The sequence below is a fragment of the Rousettus aegyptiacus genome, unplaced genomic scaffold, assembly GCF_014176215.1.
Source record: "Rousettus aegyptiacus isolate mRouAeg1 unplaced genomic scaffold, mRouAeg1.p scaffold_m13_p_15, whole genome shotgun sequence".
NCBI classification, from domain to species: Eukaryota; Metazoa; Chordata; class Mammalia; order Chiroptera; family Pteropodidae; genus Rousettus; species Rousettus aegyptiacus.
In genome coordinates, this window is record NW_023416290.1 from 31,532,009 (window position 1) to 31,550,403 (window position 18,395).

General features: G+C 39.1%; 1 long non-coding RNA gene across 1 annotated transcript in view; it reads right to left on the bottom strand.

Moving 5' to 3' along the window:
* Positions 1–7,862: 7,862 nt before the first annotated feature.
* Positions 7,863–18,395, bottom strand: part of LOC107517280 — a 65,961-nt gene continuing 55,428 nt past the window's right edge. Inside the window, exons 2-3 of the long non-coding RNA XR_001598478.2 lie at positions 16,991–17,114; positions 7,863–8,146 (exon numbers count right to left, since the gene is read on the bottom strand). This is a non-coding gene — a long non-coding RNA (uncharacterized LOC107517280). The remainder of the gene's footprint in view (positions 8,147–16,990; positions 17,115–18,395) is intronic.

Consider the following 18,395-nt stretch of genomic DNA (forward strand, 5'->3'; position numbering starts at 1 on the left):
TGCAAAGAGATTTGGACATTAGCTTAAAGGCAATGTGGAACTAGTCAAAGTTTTAAGCAGGTACATGATAGGCTAGAATGTTCCTCCACATATGAAGTCAGAAGTGATCATATGACTTGTTTTGGCCAACAAAATGTGAATAGAAGTGATGTGAGTCACCTCTGGATGGAAGTTTAAGAGCCAGTGCATGCTTTGCCACGTTCTTTTTACCCCAGCCAGTAAACAGCAATCTTAAGATACTGGTTTTTCTGTCAGCCTTGGTCCCTGAGTGATTACAATGAACAGAGCTCTTCTGCTGAATGACAGTGGACTTGTAGCAGGAGTAAGAAATAAACTTTTGTTGTCTTAGCCGCTTTGATTTGGAAGTTGTTTATTATGAAGCAATTCTGCAGGCTACACTGAATTATATTGCAGTGGAATAACATGACCAGATTTGTATTTTAAAAAGGTAATTGATGGCAATATGTGGAAGATAGATTATAGATAGAAGAGGAAGTTAATTATAGGCAAGAAAACCAGTAGGGAGATATTGCAACCATCCTGGAAAGAGATGTTAAAGGCCTAAAATTAGAACAATTATAGGAGAGGTGATGAAGATGAGTTATATTTAAGAAATATTTAGAGAGTAATATCAATAAGGATTTAGTGACAAGTAAAATACTGTTTATAAATGTTTTAGTCATCTCTTCCTATACAACAAATTACTCTGAAACATATTAGCTTAAATCAATGATAAGTATGTTATTATCTCACAGTTTTCTGTGGGTTAGGAAGTTCGAAAACAACTTAGCTAGTGATTGTGGCCCAGGGTTGCTCATAAGGATTCTAGCGAAGATGTCAGCTAGGGCTGCAGTCATCTGAAGGTTTGACCAGGGCTACGGTATGCACTTCCAAGACGGTTCACTCAGATGGCTGGCAGGTTGATGCTAACTGTTTGCAAGAGGTTTCAGTTCTTTCCCATAGGGACCTCCCCTATAGGCATGTTTGAGTATCATTATGACATGGCAGCTGGCTTCCCCCAGAGCAAGTGACCAAAACGAGAATGAGGCGAGGCAGCACTTTTTCTTATGACCTAAACTTAGAAGTCATACACCACCATTTCTACCATATTCCTTCGTCACACAGACCAATTATGGTACATTGTAAGAGGAGAATAGGGGAAAAAATGTGAATTTTTGTTAAGTGTGGAAAATTGGGGGCATCTTGAGCATAACTACCACAGTAAACAAGATGAAAGTAAAAAAGCTGACTGAGACTTCTAGTTTGAACAATTCAATGACAGGATTAAGCAGGATACAGAATTCAAGAGTTAAACAAAGAATTGGGGCGGGGGAGGAGATAATAAGTTCAGTTTTGGACCTGCTTTGTGAAGAAACCTAAAACACATATGAACAGAGATGGCTAATTATCTTTTGAAAAAAGGAAGTTCCTAAAAGAGGTGAGAGTTGAGGGTGTAGGAATCGATATTATCTAAGTGGTGGAAGAAGCCAAGGCCCAAAATAACACAGCCGGGGAAGGGTATACCGAAATAAAAGGGAAGAAACACAAAATCAGGAACAGAACCTTATGGAGAGAGTCCTTTATTTAAGGAATGTGGCAGGGGGAGGAAAAGTTGGCAAATGACACAGGGAAGAAAAACTGAGAAAGTAAGCAGAAAACGAGAGTTGTCTAGACATGGTAGGCAATAAAAGAGAGAATTCGAAGAGTTTCAGCGGTACTAGCAAGTGACATAAAGCAGTCAAGTAATATGAATCTGAAGCAAACCCACTGGGTTTTATGGGTAAGGTGGGTGGCCATAGGGTAAATTGTCTCAATAGGGGTGAGATGTGGTGCTTGCCTAAATGCATGACTTCATCCTTGAAATTAAACCCTTCCTCTCATGTAATGGAGGTGGTTCCCCTCACAACGGGCCCACCCATTATATAAGCACTAGTACAAACAGTAATGAAAACCTACTTTTTTTAATAATAATTTTTTATTTTTCTGTTAAAGTTGACATATAACACTATATTAGTTTCAGGTGTACAACATAGTGATTAGACATCTATATAACTCACAAAGCAATCACCCCAATAAATCTAGTGCCCCTCTGACACAGTACATAGTTATTACAATATTATTGACAATATTCTGTATGTTATACTGTCTATCTCCATGACTATTTTGTAACTACCAATTTGTACTTCTTAATCTCTTCCCCCTTTTTCATCTACTCCTCCAACCCCCTCTCATTTGGTAACCCTCAAAATATTCTCTGTATTATGAGTTTGATTGCTTTGTTCTTTAAATTTCACATATATGTGCAATCATATGTCATTTGTCTTCTATCTGACTTACTCCACACAGTATAATACCCTCTAGGTATCATTAAGGTATGATGATATAACTTTTTCCATTCCCCTACTTTTAGTCTGTGTGTGTCTTTTAATCTGAAATGAGGCTCTTACAGGCAGCATATGTAAGGGTCTTGTTTTCTAATCCATTCAGCCATCTTATCTTTTGATTGGAGCATTTAATTATTTTTCATTTGAAGATATGTAATTGATAGATACGTAGTTATTGTCATTCCTTGCTTAGACTTTTGATACATTTTTTTTTTCTTCTTTTTCTTCTTCTTAAAGAAGTCTCTCCAACATTTCCTATAATACTGACTTGGTGGTGAAGAAGTCCTCTAGCTTTTTCTTGTCTGGGAAACTCTTTATCTGTCCTTCAATATTAAATGATAACTTTGCCAGGTAAAGTAATCTTGGCTGTAGGTACTGGTACTTCAGGCCTGTAAAGTTTCTGTTGAAAAATCAATTGACAGTCTTATGGGTGTTCCCTTGTATTTAAATTTCTCTTGCTGCTTTTAAGATTCTGTCTTTGAATTTAAACTTTGGCATTTTAATTATGATGTATCTTGGTGTGGGCCTCTTTGGGTTCACCTTTTTGGGGACTCTCTGAACTTCCTGTGGTTACATGTCTATTTCCTTCACTAGGTTAGGGAAGTTTTCCATCATTATTTCTTCAAACAGGTTTTCAATTCCTTGGTCTTCTTCTCCTTCTGGTACCCCTATGATGCAAATGTTATTATACTTGTTGTCTCAAAGGTCTCTTACACTATCTTCATTTGGGAGGGGGATTCTTTTTTTGTTGTTGATATTCTAATTGGGTGTCCTCTGCTACCCCATCTTCTATGTCACTGATTCAATCTGCCATTTCATCCACTCTGTTGATTCATCTCAGATATTATATTCTTCGATTTCTGACTGGCTCCCTATTATGTTTTCCATCTCCATTTTTATATTTTTATCTCTTTGTTAAAGTTCTCACTGAGTTCATTTACTCTTCCCCTAAGTTCCTTGAGCATCCTTATAACCAGTGTTTTGAACTCTGCACATCTGGTAAATTACTTGTCTCCATTTTGGTCAATTCTTTTCCTGGGCCTTTGTTATGTTCTTTCATGTGTGACATGCTTTTTTGTCTCCCCATTTTGGCCGTCTCTTTGTTTCTGCTTCTATGTATTAGGTAGGGCTCATAAGTCTCCTGGTCTTAGTAGAATGGCTTTATATAGTAGGTATGCTGTAGGGCCTCTTGGCACAGACCTGGGAGGGGTTCAGCTACAGGCCAGCTCAGCCACAGTTTGTGCATCTCCAGGGCCACCTGGTAAGTGTCACCAAACAATCCACACATGGCTGCCACCTGTGCTAGGATTATAGGCGCCTCAAAGGGCCAAGTCAGAAACCAAGGCCAGCTGCCACTGGTGAGGGTCTTGGGGCTACTCAGTAAGAAGTACAGGGCACCCCGAGGCCAGATGCTGACTTCTTTGGATTTTATAAACCTTTGAGAGATTTTATAAAAGTTTGCAGCAGGAGCCAAGACAGTCCATTTGTACAAAATAAATCACAGGGAAGCTGCTTGGGTGGGCCCACAAGTTGGGAGAGGTGGAGTTTCAGGGAATTCCTTGGGCAGAGAGACCTGTGTTATTCAGATTGATGACACCTGCATTAGCAGGCTGGTGGGGGAGGAACTCAACAAAAGAACAATGAGTCTGCCTACACCTCGGTGGGGCATAAGCTGCACTTCCAACCCTCACCATGAAGCCCAATAGCTGAGTGCCTCCCCATATGTCCCTGACACTCCTCAAGCAGCTGCCCCAGTACTGGAACTCAGATCAAGTGAATTTGTCAGCAAGTAAGGCCTAGCGTGGGCCCTTTAAGAGGAAGGTCTCTACTTCTCTCAGCCCTGGGTCTCACTCAGCCACACCCTCCGCTGGTTTTCACAGCTAGAGGTTATGGAGACTTCTCTTCCTGGCATTGGAACCCTGTGCTGGGGAGCCCAGTATGCAGCTGGAAACCCTCACTCCTCCGGTGGGGGAGGGGGCTCTGCAGCCGGGATAGCCCTCCTGATTCTCAATCGCCACACTCAGTTGTGGGATCAAACTATTTCAGGTCTCCGCCCTTCCTACCATTTTGAGGTGACCTGTTATTTGAAGTGACCTAGTTGTAGGGCTTATGTTCAGCCAGACCTCTGGTGACAACGCGTGCTGGTTGCTCAGAAGTTCTGTTATAATTTTGGTGTGGTCACTAGAGGAGGCATGTACAGCCATAACCTTCTAGGCTATCTTGAATCTTCTCTGAAAAACTATTTTTATCACAGGTTTATTATGCTGTCTATTGGTGGCGGAGAGTGAATGAATGTGTCAAACAAAGCACAATCTCTGTCCAATCAACCATGCCTTCAGGAAAAGCTTAAAATATTGATAACCTTAGGGCAACCAGTAAGCTACTCTAAGGGCCTGGAGTGATGGGGTAGAAAGGTAGTTATAGGGTAGGTATTTTGTTCACTAAATCTCCAATATCTTAAAAATGCCTAACACATAATAGTTGCTCAAAAAATATCTGTTAACTAAATCAATTAGGGTAATTCTATGGTCAAGAAATACTCAAATAGTAGTATTATTTTTAGCCAAATAGAAACTAATCCAAAGGCTTACCAGAAATTGAAAGTAGGGATGCCATGGTCATTGCTACATTCGAAGTAGTTACCATTGGTTTTAAAGACAATGCATCACAGCATCCCTGAAATGTTTGTCTAGGATCAAATCACAGCCCAATAATACACTCAGAAGGCAGTGACCCTAGAATGACAGGAAGTGATATAGAAAAACCAAAATTCATTATTATTCAAAATTAATGCCTTTGACCATATACTATCAGTTTTCAGTGAGCCTCTTTCACTCTCAGACATCTTGCCAGGAAATTACAGAAACAAATTCAGTCACAAAGCAATAAAGGGCACTGTTAGGAAAAATCCAGTTCCACTAATCCATTCATTCATTTGTTCATGTATTTCATTCATTCAACAAACTTACGTTGGGTGGATACTATTATGCCAGACACTGCTAGGCTAAAATGCTTTCTGGAATAAATATGGTTTGCTGTTGTTTTTGTTCCAATGATGACTGTTATTATTATCCCTGTCACCACCATCTTCATTATTATTTGTGTAATGTTGGAAGTATGTGAAGGCCGCCATGGGAATCTAAAGAAAGTCATCTAGATGTCTGCTGACTTATTTTTCCTCCCCACAGGGAGCGATGATAATATTTATTAAGCAGTCTCACCTACAACTCCTAGCAGGTCATTTTATTCTAAGAATTAATCTATCTTTAGGCCATAGTATCTAAGTTACCAATTCATAAGAGTGAGGTTTAGGTTTATTTTAGAGGGAAAGCTCCATTCCCCTACTTTGACAATATTTTCCCAGTTATAATTTAATCCTCAGAATCCTATAAGAACCTTGGAATGATAATGGATACATGAATGGCTGTAATACAGTAAATCCTTATTTTCATTCTAAGAGCTTGATCTGGCTGGTTACCATTTTTTAGCTTCTCACATCATCTGTAGAAACAAATCATGATGCAACAGAAACAACTTTGGAGCTAACAAGAGATCAACCGCTGTTATGTGCATTTAGAAAGAATCCATTGATGATACAAAAGAATAATATGGTTAAACTTTTCAACATTTTTAAAGACCTTTAGTAATGCCTGATACCTTGAAAAATAAATGAAAGAGAGTAAGGGAGGGGGAGAGGGGTGGTAGATGGGGTAAAAGTGGTCAAATATGTGGTGACAGAAAGAAATCTAACTATGGGAAGTGAACATAAAATGTAAATATATATTCCTTACTGTTGAAGTGTACAGCTGAAACTTATTGGATTTCGTTAACCAATGTCACCATAAAAAAATAAATTAATTAAAAATATATATATCCTTTCAAGTGTTGAGCTAAATAAAATGTTCTTTATCATGTAGGCCAAGGTCAAAAAAAAAGAGAAAGAAACGAAGCAAAAAGAAGGATTCAGCCTATGCTAAAATTTTTGGCAAAAAACAAAACAAAACAAAACAAAACTGAAAGCTATCTTTAACCCATCAAACAATCGCCTTCTGTCTAATCCTCACCAAGAACTCCTTATATCTCCTTAGAATCTTGACTTCCTTCAAATATCCATAGGACTTCCCTCTCATTCCCCAGGTGGGTCTGCTGCCACTAACAGTTTTTAACATGATGCATTGGTTTTCTTCGGGCTGCTGTAACAAATTACTACAAACTGGGCGGCTTGAAACAACTGAAGTTTATTCTCTCAGAGTCCTAAAGGCAAGAAGTATGAAATGAAGGTGTCAGTGGGGCCATGTTCCCTTTGAAGCCTCTAGGGAAAAATTCTTCTTTGCCACTTCCAGCTTCTATGGCTGCTGACAATCTTTGGCATTACTTTTCTTATAACTGCATCGCTCTAGTTTCTGCCTGGTCTTCATATGGTCGTCCTTCTTCTATGTGTATCTCTGTGTCCAAATCACCCTCTCCTTAAAAGTGTACAAACCATTAGGTTTAAGGTCTATTCTAAGCCAGTAGGACCTCATCTTAACCTGATTACATTTGCACTATTTCCAAATACGATCACGTTCACAAATACCAGAGGTTGAGGACTTCGATATATCTTTTCAGAAGACACAATGGACACAATTCGACCCACAAAACTGCCCAAGCTCTGAGTCTTCTACCAAATGGCATTATAAACCTGAGCCAGCACCTAGGATCTCTGGGTCTCCTCTGTGAAACTGGAATAATTCCTGTCTTCCTCAAAAGCATTTTGCAAATTACAATGAAAAAGTTTTCTTTCTTTCCTCCCCTCTTATTTCCTTCACTCCTTCTTTCCTTCCTATTTTTCCTTCCTTCTCTCTCTCCTTCCTCTTGCTTTCCTTTCTTTCTCCTTTCTTTCTTTTCTTTTCAAAAATAGTTATGAGTGTTTACTGTGATGATCCGATATTGGTGTTAAGAAAGATAGAAAACGTAATTGAGATTCTCACATTCAAAGGATTTAGGTCTAGTAGGAAGATTCACCTGTACATAAAAATCCTAACATAAGGCAGAAGGTGGCAACTGACACAAGAGTCATAGACACAGTGACATGAACATACAGAGAAAATAGATCAGTTCCTGCTGGGGCAAAATCACACAAGACATCTGATCTTGACCTTGAAGACTATCTAGGATTTGGATATTCAGAAATTAGAAAAAGAGTTTCCAGGTGAGCAGAGTCACAGACACAAGGAAGCACAGCATATTTATACATTTCTCAGAGTATCAAGGACCCCTCATGTGTCATTACTACAATAGCATTTCAGAAGTTTCAATAGAAGAGATCGGAACAAAATGCTAACTAACCAACAGTGATCAAATCTCTGGGAGATGAAATTTTCCTTTGTATTTTTATATCATCTTCTAATTTTTTTCAATGCTGATGCATTATTCTTAATTAAGAAAAATAATATATATTTTTTAATTTTCTAAGAAAAATTTTCAAATTGCCTCAAACTAGCTGTTGCTGAGAGACAGAGAGAAAGAGAGAAATCAGATTTTTCCAGATTCAAAAATTCTAGGTGAATGAGACATCTTTAATCATGTCAGTTACGATACAGAAGACAGTGACCTGGGGAGGCAGTCGATCAATCAGCTCATTCCTGCAGTCCTGTGCTGGCATTTTGGTCTCTTCTTGGAAGGCAGGGTGGAACGTGAGTTTTTCCTTTAGGTAAGCAATGTCTGCCCTCTGCTGGTGATTCAAAAGATACTAAAGGCAAGAGTTTTCCTTCTCCCATCTTCTAAAGACAAAGCGACAAAGAGACAGAAATGTAAAATCATCATTCTTATTTTAAAGGCAGGTGTAGTGTTACTTTGGCCAGGTTCCCAATTTCTTTAAGCATGTTCCTCCATCAAGGAGAAAGGCCTATTTATTCACTTTCTCTCTTGGGCCAGTAGTATGGCCAGTCCTCTGGCTGGAACTTCAAACAAAACATCTTGTCCTCAAGTCAGAGGAATTCATTTTCAGTTAGCAAGAGGACAGGTTTGATTTGGTTTGTAAGGGGGAAGGTAGCAGGGGAAAAGCACAGTGCCTTCCATGTGCCTGGCTAGGGATGGGCAAGGGGTCTGCACAAAGTGACGAGGAGAGGTACTGATGCCTAAAATGCCTAAAGCAGTCCCATGCATCTCCTAACTCAAAAGGTTTGATCAGGGATTTTTCTGAATGAGGCTGAACTGAGAACTTTAGACCTCAGTTTCCCAACCTCAGCGCTATTAACTTTCAGGACTGGCTAGGGAAAATATATTTTCTAAATCCTTGGACTGAGATGAACATTTCCTCCATCCTTGGGTCTGGGCTCTCCTCTAAGGTGAGCGTAATAGATGAGGAATTGAAGGAGAGATGCTTTTCATCAATGTGCAGAAGATATTCTAGGAAACATGGATTAATCTCTCAGAAAAGAAGAGAGATTTCTGGTAAATTCAGATTTCGCAAACACTCGAGGGGTTTTCACTTAAAATAATTTGAGCTTAAACCAGGGCTTGATATTGCATTGCCACCAACTTCAGTCTCTCAGCCTTCAAAGGACTCATCGCCTCATTTAATGGCTTCTTTACTCTCGTTTATTTATTTGAAAATATACGTTGAACCCATACTATGTGCCAAATGCTGTGCTAGGTAATGAGACTATACACAGGAATGACATAGTCCTTGCCTTGGAGAGTCATGGCCTAAGAGGGGAGACATCCTTGAAACAGTGGGCTAATTCCAAACACTTGGCAAACAAAATCTTTTAATTTCCCCTAAGTTTGTTGACTAAAGAAGGAGTCAGCAAACGGGGTCCTGCAGGCCAGCTGCACAATCTTATAAAGTTTTAGTGGAACACAGCCACACACATTTGTTTAGTAATGTCTATGGCTGCTTGCACACTACAACAACAGAGTCGAGTTTGCTCTGAGATACAACGGAGACTATATGACTCACAAAGCCTAAAATATTTACTATGGCCCTTAAAAAAACATGTTTCCCAGTCCCTGGATTTAAGTACAGGTGGAGGGGTTATGGCAGGGAAAGCTGTGAAAGGAGATTGAAGAAAAGAAATTGCTGACTATCAAGTCCCCTGAGAAGAACAGCAAAATGGCAGTGTGTAAGTTAACATTTGGTTCAACTGCATATAACAAAAAACCCTATTATGGCTTTAAAATATTAAGGTTCATTTCTCCAGCATAAAAAAGTCAAGAGGTTGACAGTCCAAAATTAGTTTGGTGGTTCCATGGTCATCAGGGATCTAATTTCCTTTTATCATTCTGCTTCCCATCATCCTTAGCAGAAGGTTTTCTTCTACCAGGTTGTCTTGTGACCCAATATAGCTGCTGGAGCTCCAGTAATTACATCTGTGTTCCAGACAGAGAAAGTAGGGCAAAAGAATCTACCTTCTAGCTGGTTCAACTAACTATAAATAAGACAGAAATGTAGTGTCCCACAGCACTCTGTGAACCCTTTACATTTTTTTCCCACTGAATCACAGAAGAATGTAGATGCTAACATGCTCCTTGCTGGGATATGAGAGCCTCATACTGAACTCCGAAGCAGACATTCCGAACAGTGAAATAGAAAGGTCCTTCCTCCATCTTGCTTTTAATGTATTTGTTCATTCCTCAAATATTTGTTTAGTCTCTACTATGTGCCAAACCTTGTGCTTGCCACTGAAACCTTTCTTTTTTCTTTTCCTTTCTTTTCTTTTTTTATTTTTATGTCAGTATTCCTTTTTGTTATTACTTCAGAAAAAAAATGAGATATAAGAAATCTCTTAAAGTATCATCTAAACCATTGAATTATGCCACGATTAATAGATGTGAGTTTATTTTCTTTTATATGCTGTAGGTGTGTAATTGTTGCCGCATGGTATGTATCTTTGGACATTATGTCCTAAGTGTTCAGGTTAAAATATTGTTATGTTGTCATTAATATAAAGAGAATTTAAGGTTTATCAAAGCCCTTATGCACTGTAATTATTTGTTTATGTTTCTCTCCAAGAGACTATCCACTCTTAAGAACTTCTTTGTATTTGCTAACTGCAGGTGCTTAATAAATGTTTGATGAAGGGATGAAAGAGTGATCTTCCAACCTTCTGGTTGAGGATTCTTTGCCTTTATAACTCAGCTCAGTGACTGTCACCTGTTCTCTTGAGACAGACGACAGAGATGCAGATAACACTTAGATACATGCAAGACTTAACAATTCTCCAAGAGCTCTCACATACATTAAAAAATAATTTTAAATTTACTTAGATTAATCCAAAAAATACATCTGAACACAGGACTGGCTGCGAATTTCACTTTCACACTCAACCAAGTTAGAAGTTGTCTCCTTCCTTCCAACTGGTCCACTAGATACTGGTTTTTAAATGCAAGATTTGAAAATGTGCCTTTCAGATGCTGTAAGAAGCATCACACCGTTTTCGACTGAAGATAAAAACAGGAAAAAATTTAAACAGCGTCAAAAGGAACCCAGGTTGGGACTTAGTAAAACTTTGTTGAACATAAACTATGTGAAGCAATAAAATGCTTTCCTAAAAGAGGTACAGAATCCCCACCAAAAAAAAAAAAAAAAAATGACAGGCGACACTATGGTTCCAAAATTACTCCACTCATGCACGGGTTTATTTAGTTCCCTTATCCCACAGGAAAACCTGCAGGAAAAAAACATTTGGCCACCAGGGGATGCACTACTGAAATTCGAAGGAACTCCCTCAGCGAGCTCCCTAAAAAGCACTCATACTGCGACCTACCGCGGGCCAGTCTCAAAGCTTTCACCGTTGTTTCCCAACCAATTCCCCATAAACTGTGCCCGATAGAAAAGAACTGTATCTTCAGCTCTAGCTTTCCAGGTCAGGTCACTATTTCTTAGAGTCAGGGTCACATAACATCAACCTTGCCCTAGAAGGGAGCCCCGCATCAGCTACAACTCATACCCTCGCACTGACGCAGCTGACATAGTCTTGAATCTGCTCATGAATATAGAAATTTACATATGGTTAATTTAGGTTTTTTGCTTCTCTTAAGTACACTGATGATGAAAAAATCAGAACAAAATGAGAACATATGAAGTTGTTACATTTAATTTAGCAATAAATAATTAAGATTAAGGGAACTGTTTGTCATTTAGAAACACCAGAATTAATCCTTTTAATTACCATCTGGATTTCTTGTAAATTATTTGATTTGTTTAATCCCTGTTTACTTTCATTCAAAAGCCCTCAAATTTCACTAATTTGGCATGCCAGGTATTCAGCTAATCACCTTAGGAGAAAACAAGACAAAACATAAAGGAACTTTGTGCTGGAACTGCTGATGGAAAAGCATAAGCAGGTGGTGGGGAGGTGGGGGAGCCCTACCTTCCAATCCACATCAGCCACCAACCTGCAGAACCCTGGGCAAGTACCTGGGTGTTCTTCAGCCTCATTCTCCTCCTTCGTAAAATGAGAGTGAGCTGGACTGCAGCAGAGGATTTCACTTTTTTTGTTTTACTTTTTGAGTGAACCCCTTCTTCTGTAGTGGAAAGGGAATATTCTATCAACGTTTGGCACTAGGGAGATGGCGAAGGAGTTCCATTTGGCTTCACTCAAGTACAGCAGGTTTTCCCTTCCACACTGCGCCTCTCTCCCGGCCTCCAGAACCACATCACACATTAATCACTGGGCATGACTCGTGCATATGAGACAGGTGTTCCAAGGAAAGTTGTCCACACAGAGAAAGAATCATGGGGCCTGGCACAAGTGTACTCAGTTACATGTTTCAGAAGCTACATAGCGGATTAAGTGAAGGATTTCTTTTTCTCGTGTAACAAGAAAACTAAATAGCGAGTAAACCAGCCCTAATGTGGCTGCTCAAGGACAAGGCATCTTCTACATCCCTGATCCGCCATTCTTTTTTCTTTTTTTCAATTATAGTTGACATTAAATATTATTTTATATTAATTTTTGTTGTACAGCATAATGATTAGACATTTATATAATTTACGAAGTGATGTCCTGATTAGTCTAGTACCCACCTGGCACTATAAAGTCGTTGCCACAGTATTGACTATATTCTCTATGTTATCCTTCACATCCCCATGACTACGTTGTAACTACCAATTTGTACTTCTTAATCCCTTCACCTTTTTCACTCAGCTCCCAACCCCCCTTCCATCTGGCAATCATCAGTTTGTTCTCTGTAACTATGGGTCCATTTTCATTTTGTTTTTTCATTTACTTTGTTCCTTAGATTTCACATATAAGTGAAATCATACAGTATTAGTGTTTCTGTGCCTGACTTATTTCACTGAGCATAATACCCTCAAGGTCCATCTGTGTCGTTACAAATTGTTAAGATTTCAATTTTTATGGCTGAATAATATTCTATTGTACATATGTGCCATGACTTCTTTATCCAATCATCTATTGATGAGCACTTAGGTTACTCCCATATCTTAGCTATTGTAAATAGCGCTGCAGTGAACATAGGGGTGCACATAACTTTTTGAATTAGTATTTTGGTTTTCTTCGAATAAATACCCAGAAGTAGAATTGCTGTGTCATAAAGTAGTTCTATTTTTAATTTTTTGAGGAACCTCCAAACTGCTTTCCATAGTGACTGTACCAATTTGCAATTCCACCAACAGTGCATAAGGGTTCTCTTTTCTACACATCCTCACCAACACTTGTTTTTTTTATTTTTTGTTGATAGCCATTCTGACAGGTGTGAGGTGATATCTCACTGTGGTTTTAATTTGTATTTCTCTGATGACTGGTGACATTGAGCATCTTTTCACATGTCTATTGGTAATCCCTGCTCTGCCATCCTTAACAAGTGGTCACAAAGTGTCTGAGGCATCTCTGCAACATTATGTCTCCATTTTAGACAGGGAGAAGAGAAGGCAAAGAGTCCGTGCCAGGTAAATGTGTCCATTTTTATTAGGAGAGTAATAACTTTCCTGGAAGCCTCATCCAGTCAAAGATAGAAACCTCATTGGCCAGAACTCTCCACGTGACCTTGACAGAAACCTATGAGTTTTTCGATGGGCATTCTGCTACCCTGAATCAAAGTGGAGATATAATAACAAGGGAAAAGAGGTGAATGGAGATTAAGTAGGCTACTAGCTGTATGTGCCATATGTATCAGGATGTAGATAGAAGTCCTCAAGCTAGTCACTGAATGACATACAGATGGCAATGTAAAAAGGAGTCCTCACAAGACATCAAGAAACCCATTACCAAAGCTCCTCCTTGTTGGGGATGCAGCACTCCCTCCAATAGAGACTTGGCGTCCTTTGACACTCAACAGAGGTGAGCCACTCATCAATCACTTATGTGCCAGGGAAGTTTCTAGGTGGTTTCTAGGTGCTGACTCTGCATCTATCAGGGCCTGCTTCATCACCTAGGGCCCACCTCCCTACCTCCCTGTTTACTCTCCCTTATCATTCCCTCTCTCCCAGCATCGAGAGTCTTTCCTAAAGCAGGAGTCTTTGCCTGACCTCTTTTTCCAAATTTTTCTAATCTACACAAAGGAATCTGCCTTTTCTGAAGCCTAAGAGTGTGTTTTGTTTTTGTTTTAATTTAGAACTAAAAATACTCTCCTTTCTTTGTCCCTCTTTTTTCTCTGAGTCATTGTGTTCTTAAGGCAATAAACACAGAATGCTATGCTCACTGGGCCAAGGCCTCAAGGGTACTATGAAATATCAGAAACAAGAAATGATTTAGATTTTAAAATATCATCCCTCTGCTTTCCATGTGAAATCTTACCCGGAAACCCAAAATGCAATGTGGATAAAACTAGAACCAATGTGGTTAGGTGGGAGAGGCTGGGAAGATGCCAGGACCCTCTCCCATGAGGCCTAAGAGAAGTTGGACAGGGAAAGTTTGAAAATTCACCACATTGGGAAATTTCTATCGTCTCTTCCTGCTTGAAAGGTCTATAATTCAAAGCAAGGAACAAACTTTTAGTCTATTTTTCCAAAACCTAAGAATAGTCCTATGTAATAAGTGTGAAAGATGAAATAAATGATGATTAATGTGTATTCCCAGTCCTTCCTTAATTCTGTCCCTCTCCTTGGCCTGTTTCAAGCTTTTCCACTTTAAAATTTACTCGATTTTTTTTTTTTTTTTTTTTTTTTTTTTTTTTTTTTTTTTTTTTTTTTTTTTTTTTAGCTCACCCTTTGAAAGACACAGTTCACTCTTGTGGGGAATAGCTGGACCTTTGGTAAGTCTCAGTCTTGGTCTCAAAGTTCTGTCTCACTTCCACCAAATTCCCAAGGAAACCAACAAACAGGATTCCCCCAGAGCAGATTCTGTTGTTCTGTGCTATATTCAGTCTTTTGTGGGATATATAATACATATATCATAATAGGTAATATACACAATTTATAGGTAAGTAATACTTCTTTGCATCTGTTTACTCATTACCCTCTCAGGGACTGGTGGGCTCCAGGTGTGGGTTGCACTCCCTTCTTAAATATAAAAGACATATATTTTCTGATTAAACTTTCATTCATTCTTCATTCTAGTATAGTGGTTAAGCATGTATGCCAAGTAAAAATTTCAGAACATTAAAAACATAACTCATACAGATATAGAGTAAACAGATGTCACAGATTTAATTATATCATTAATGAGGGAACTGAATCAGGATGGTAAACCTGGTTCAAAGGATTACAGTTGAGAAGGAAGTATTTATAGTCACTGGAAGAGTGCTGAAATAAGATGGCTAAATTAGATAGGAACCTGGTTCATCTCCTAGAGAACACTAAAACTGTAACCTTTGGAGTTATCTTTTTCACTAAAGAGAAACTCATTTCAATTGCTCTAAGTCAAGAATCATTTGAATCACTGTCAGCTTTCTACCAGTTAACATCTACCCTTACAGAAATGTAGAATATCCTAATCAATTGTAAAGAATGAGTCATTAGGGTAAACTCCCTAAAGATTTGGATAATGCTGGAGGAGGGTCTGTAATTTTTCAGTATGACTTTGAAAAGACAGGTAGCCATCCATTTGTCTGTTTTCCAAGATTGGATACTTCTGTCTTAACAGCTCTTAGAGTGCCTGGATTCAAATCCTGGTTCCCATACTCACTAGCTCTGACCACGGCCAAGTTATTTAGCTTCTCTAGGCCTCAGTTTTGTCATTTGTAGAGTAGGAATAACAGTAATTTCTCTCACATTGGATTATTGTGTGGTGCCAATGAGCTGATCCTCATGAGGAGAGAACAGAATAGTGCCTGGCATAGTAAGTGCTCAGTAAGGCTTAGCTACTACTATGTATGTGGGTATTAGGCTGAACTATAGGAAATCAGAGAAAAGGGTTATATCTTCTAGGCCATGGCCTTGAAAGGGGGAGAGCTACGACCCTCAGGCCACCACAGAGTGGGACGTAGTGGTCAGAGGGAGTTCACTTAGGAGGTGCAGGGAACTGACAGCTCCAGTTAGGACTTAGAGTGGCTATTCGCAGTCCAGAGCAGAGTCTTGATGGTGGCAAAGATGGGGGCCTATGTGAGAGAAACAGAGGTGAAACAAATGGAAAAGAAGAGCCAAGGGCCTGGTGTTACTCACAGCTGGGGGCTATTGAACCAGTAAACATTTGTGTTTTCCTTTCCTCTTTCACTTTATTTCTCTATTTCCTCCTCTGTTGAAGTCTCCGTTGCATCTATCAGGTATTCTTCTATTCTTCAAAGTTGAATATGATATACTCCCTCCACTTAGGGAATTCATAGACTAACTGAAGAACCAAATGTGACCAACCACTAATAATATGTGTACAAATGCTATGTAACACATGAGAGATGCGTCCACAGAAGGAAGGTGTTTTACTTCCTCAAGACTTTTCCAGCAGCTTACTGGCCTGAGAAGGACCACAGAAAGGGGACAGTGGAACTTATGAATATATTTGAGAACTATGGAGAGTGGTAGGTGTTAAGAGATGAATTATGTCCCCCCAAAATATATGTTAAAGTTCTAATTCCAGAATCCTAGAATAATCTTATTTGGAAATAGGGTCATTATAGATGAAAGTAGTTAAGATGAAGGTCATACTGGAGTAGAGTGGGCCCGTGATCCACTATGACTGGTGTCCTTATGAGAAGAGGGAAATTTGGACATAGACATGTGTAGAGGAGAGATGATATGAAGACACATAGGAAAAAGGTATGTTAAGACAGAGGCAGACATTAGAGTTATGCTGCCACAAGCCATGGAATGCCTGGGTCTACCAGAGGTTAGAAGAAGTAAAGAAGTATCTGTCCCTAGAGCTTTTGGAGGGAACATGGCTCTGCGAACACCTTGATTCTTGACTTCACACTTCTAGAGCAGTGAGAGAATACATTTCTGTTATTCTAAGCTACTTAGTTTGTGGTAGTTTGTTACATTAGCCCAAGGAAGCTAAACATCTTTGTTTGTAGGTTATGTTACTTATAATTGTCTCAAAGTTCGCATTTAAAAAAGTTGTAGACTAGGGAAACATTGATATAAGATTTACATGGCCCATTTCTGCAGTGCTTTGGTCAAATAGGAAGATCCATGAAACCAAACTGATAAAGAACACCAGGTAATGTTCATTGAAGGATCGTGATGGCCTATTCTCTAAGTGCTTTATGTGGTTTAATCCACTTACCCTTGTAACAATCCTATGAGTTAGGTCGTCTTATTATCTCCACATTACAGATAAGGAAACTGAGGTATGGAGAGGTTAAGTACTGATCAGGTGATTCCTGGTTGACTGGTTTAAGGTTCCATTTCTGAAAAGCCAAGACCGTAATTAAATTGTCAGTTTAGTAACAAGGACTTAAATAAATAAATATTAAACCTTGCTTTTGGTCTACTGTCTTGTTTTTAACAGGTGTGACCTCCTGAATTTTTTTAAAAGGAAAAACAATTAATACCTTTACCAAGGGCCTGGTTCAGTGCAAACCAGGTTTTTCAATTTAAGCCTGCTGAAAGATAATAAATAAAACAACTATAAGCATAATATTGTTGCTTGAAATATAAAAGATGCTTGATAAATACTGAACGAGTTGAAAAATTATCCCCTAATGCAGAGAAATCACTTCTGCAAAACATAAAACCAAGTTGATCCAATTCAATCGAAGTGTATTTCAGAGCTATTAAAGCTGTTTCCTTTATTTGGGGAAAGATTATGACACACATACTTAGTTCCAAGTCACTGCTAATAACTTGCTAATGGTGCTAATGGAGTTCTTAATTATATTGGAAAGACTATGAATGACCTATTTTTCAAGTGTTCAAAAATGGAGACATACATGAAAAACCTATTGCAGTCTTCTGTGTTTCTTTTCTGGAGTGGTTATGGGTACTCGTAGTTTCTATTTGTGGAAGGATACCAGCAGCACACCACTGGATAAGGGATACTCCAGGCAATATTAAGAGATGACCTTACAAAGTGTTCCTGAAATGAACCACTCATTAGACAGCACACTTACTGATTCATTCAAGGCACTCTTCTAAGCACTAGGGATATAGCAATACACAAAATGCACACTATGTCTTGCCATCTTGGAGTTTAGATGCTAGTGGGGAGAAACAGATATGAAAAATTAAAAAGAAATTGTGCACAGTAAGATAGATGGTGATGTGTGCTATGGAGAAAAGTAACACAGGGACAGAAAAGAGGGAATTCCAGGGGGGGATTAGGGGAGAGACTTGCAGTTTAAGATAGGATGGTCAAGGAGGGCCTCACTGAATAAAGACTTTAGGATGTGAGAGAGCAAATGATATGGACGTCTAGGGGAATATCTCTATATCTTGTTGAAGGATAAGAAAATAGCAAGGGCTATATCACGAGGCAGGAGCATGCCTGGTGTGTGCAAGGAACAGTAAGAAAATCTGTGGGGAATGAGGAGCAAGTGAGGTGAAAGTAGTGGAGAGGGGGATGCAGTGGAATGACAGATCCCATAGGTTTTTGGGCAGAAGACTGATATGACCCACTGATGCCTTACCAAAATCACCCTGGCTGCTGGATTAAGAATAGATTGGAGAGGGTTTATGGCAGAGCGGGAAGA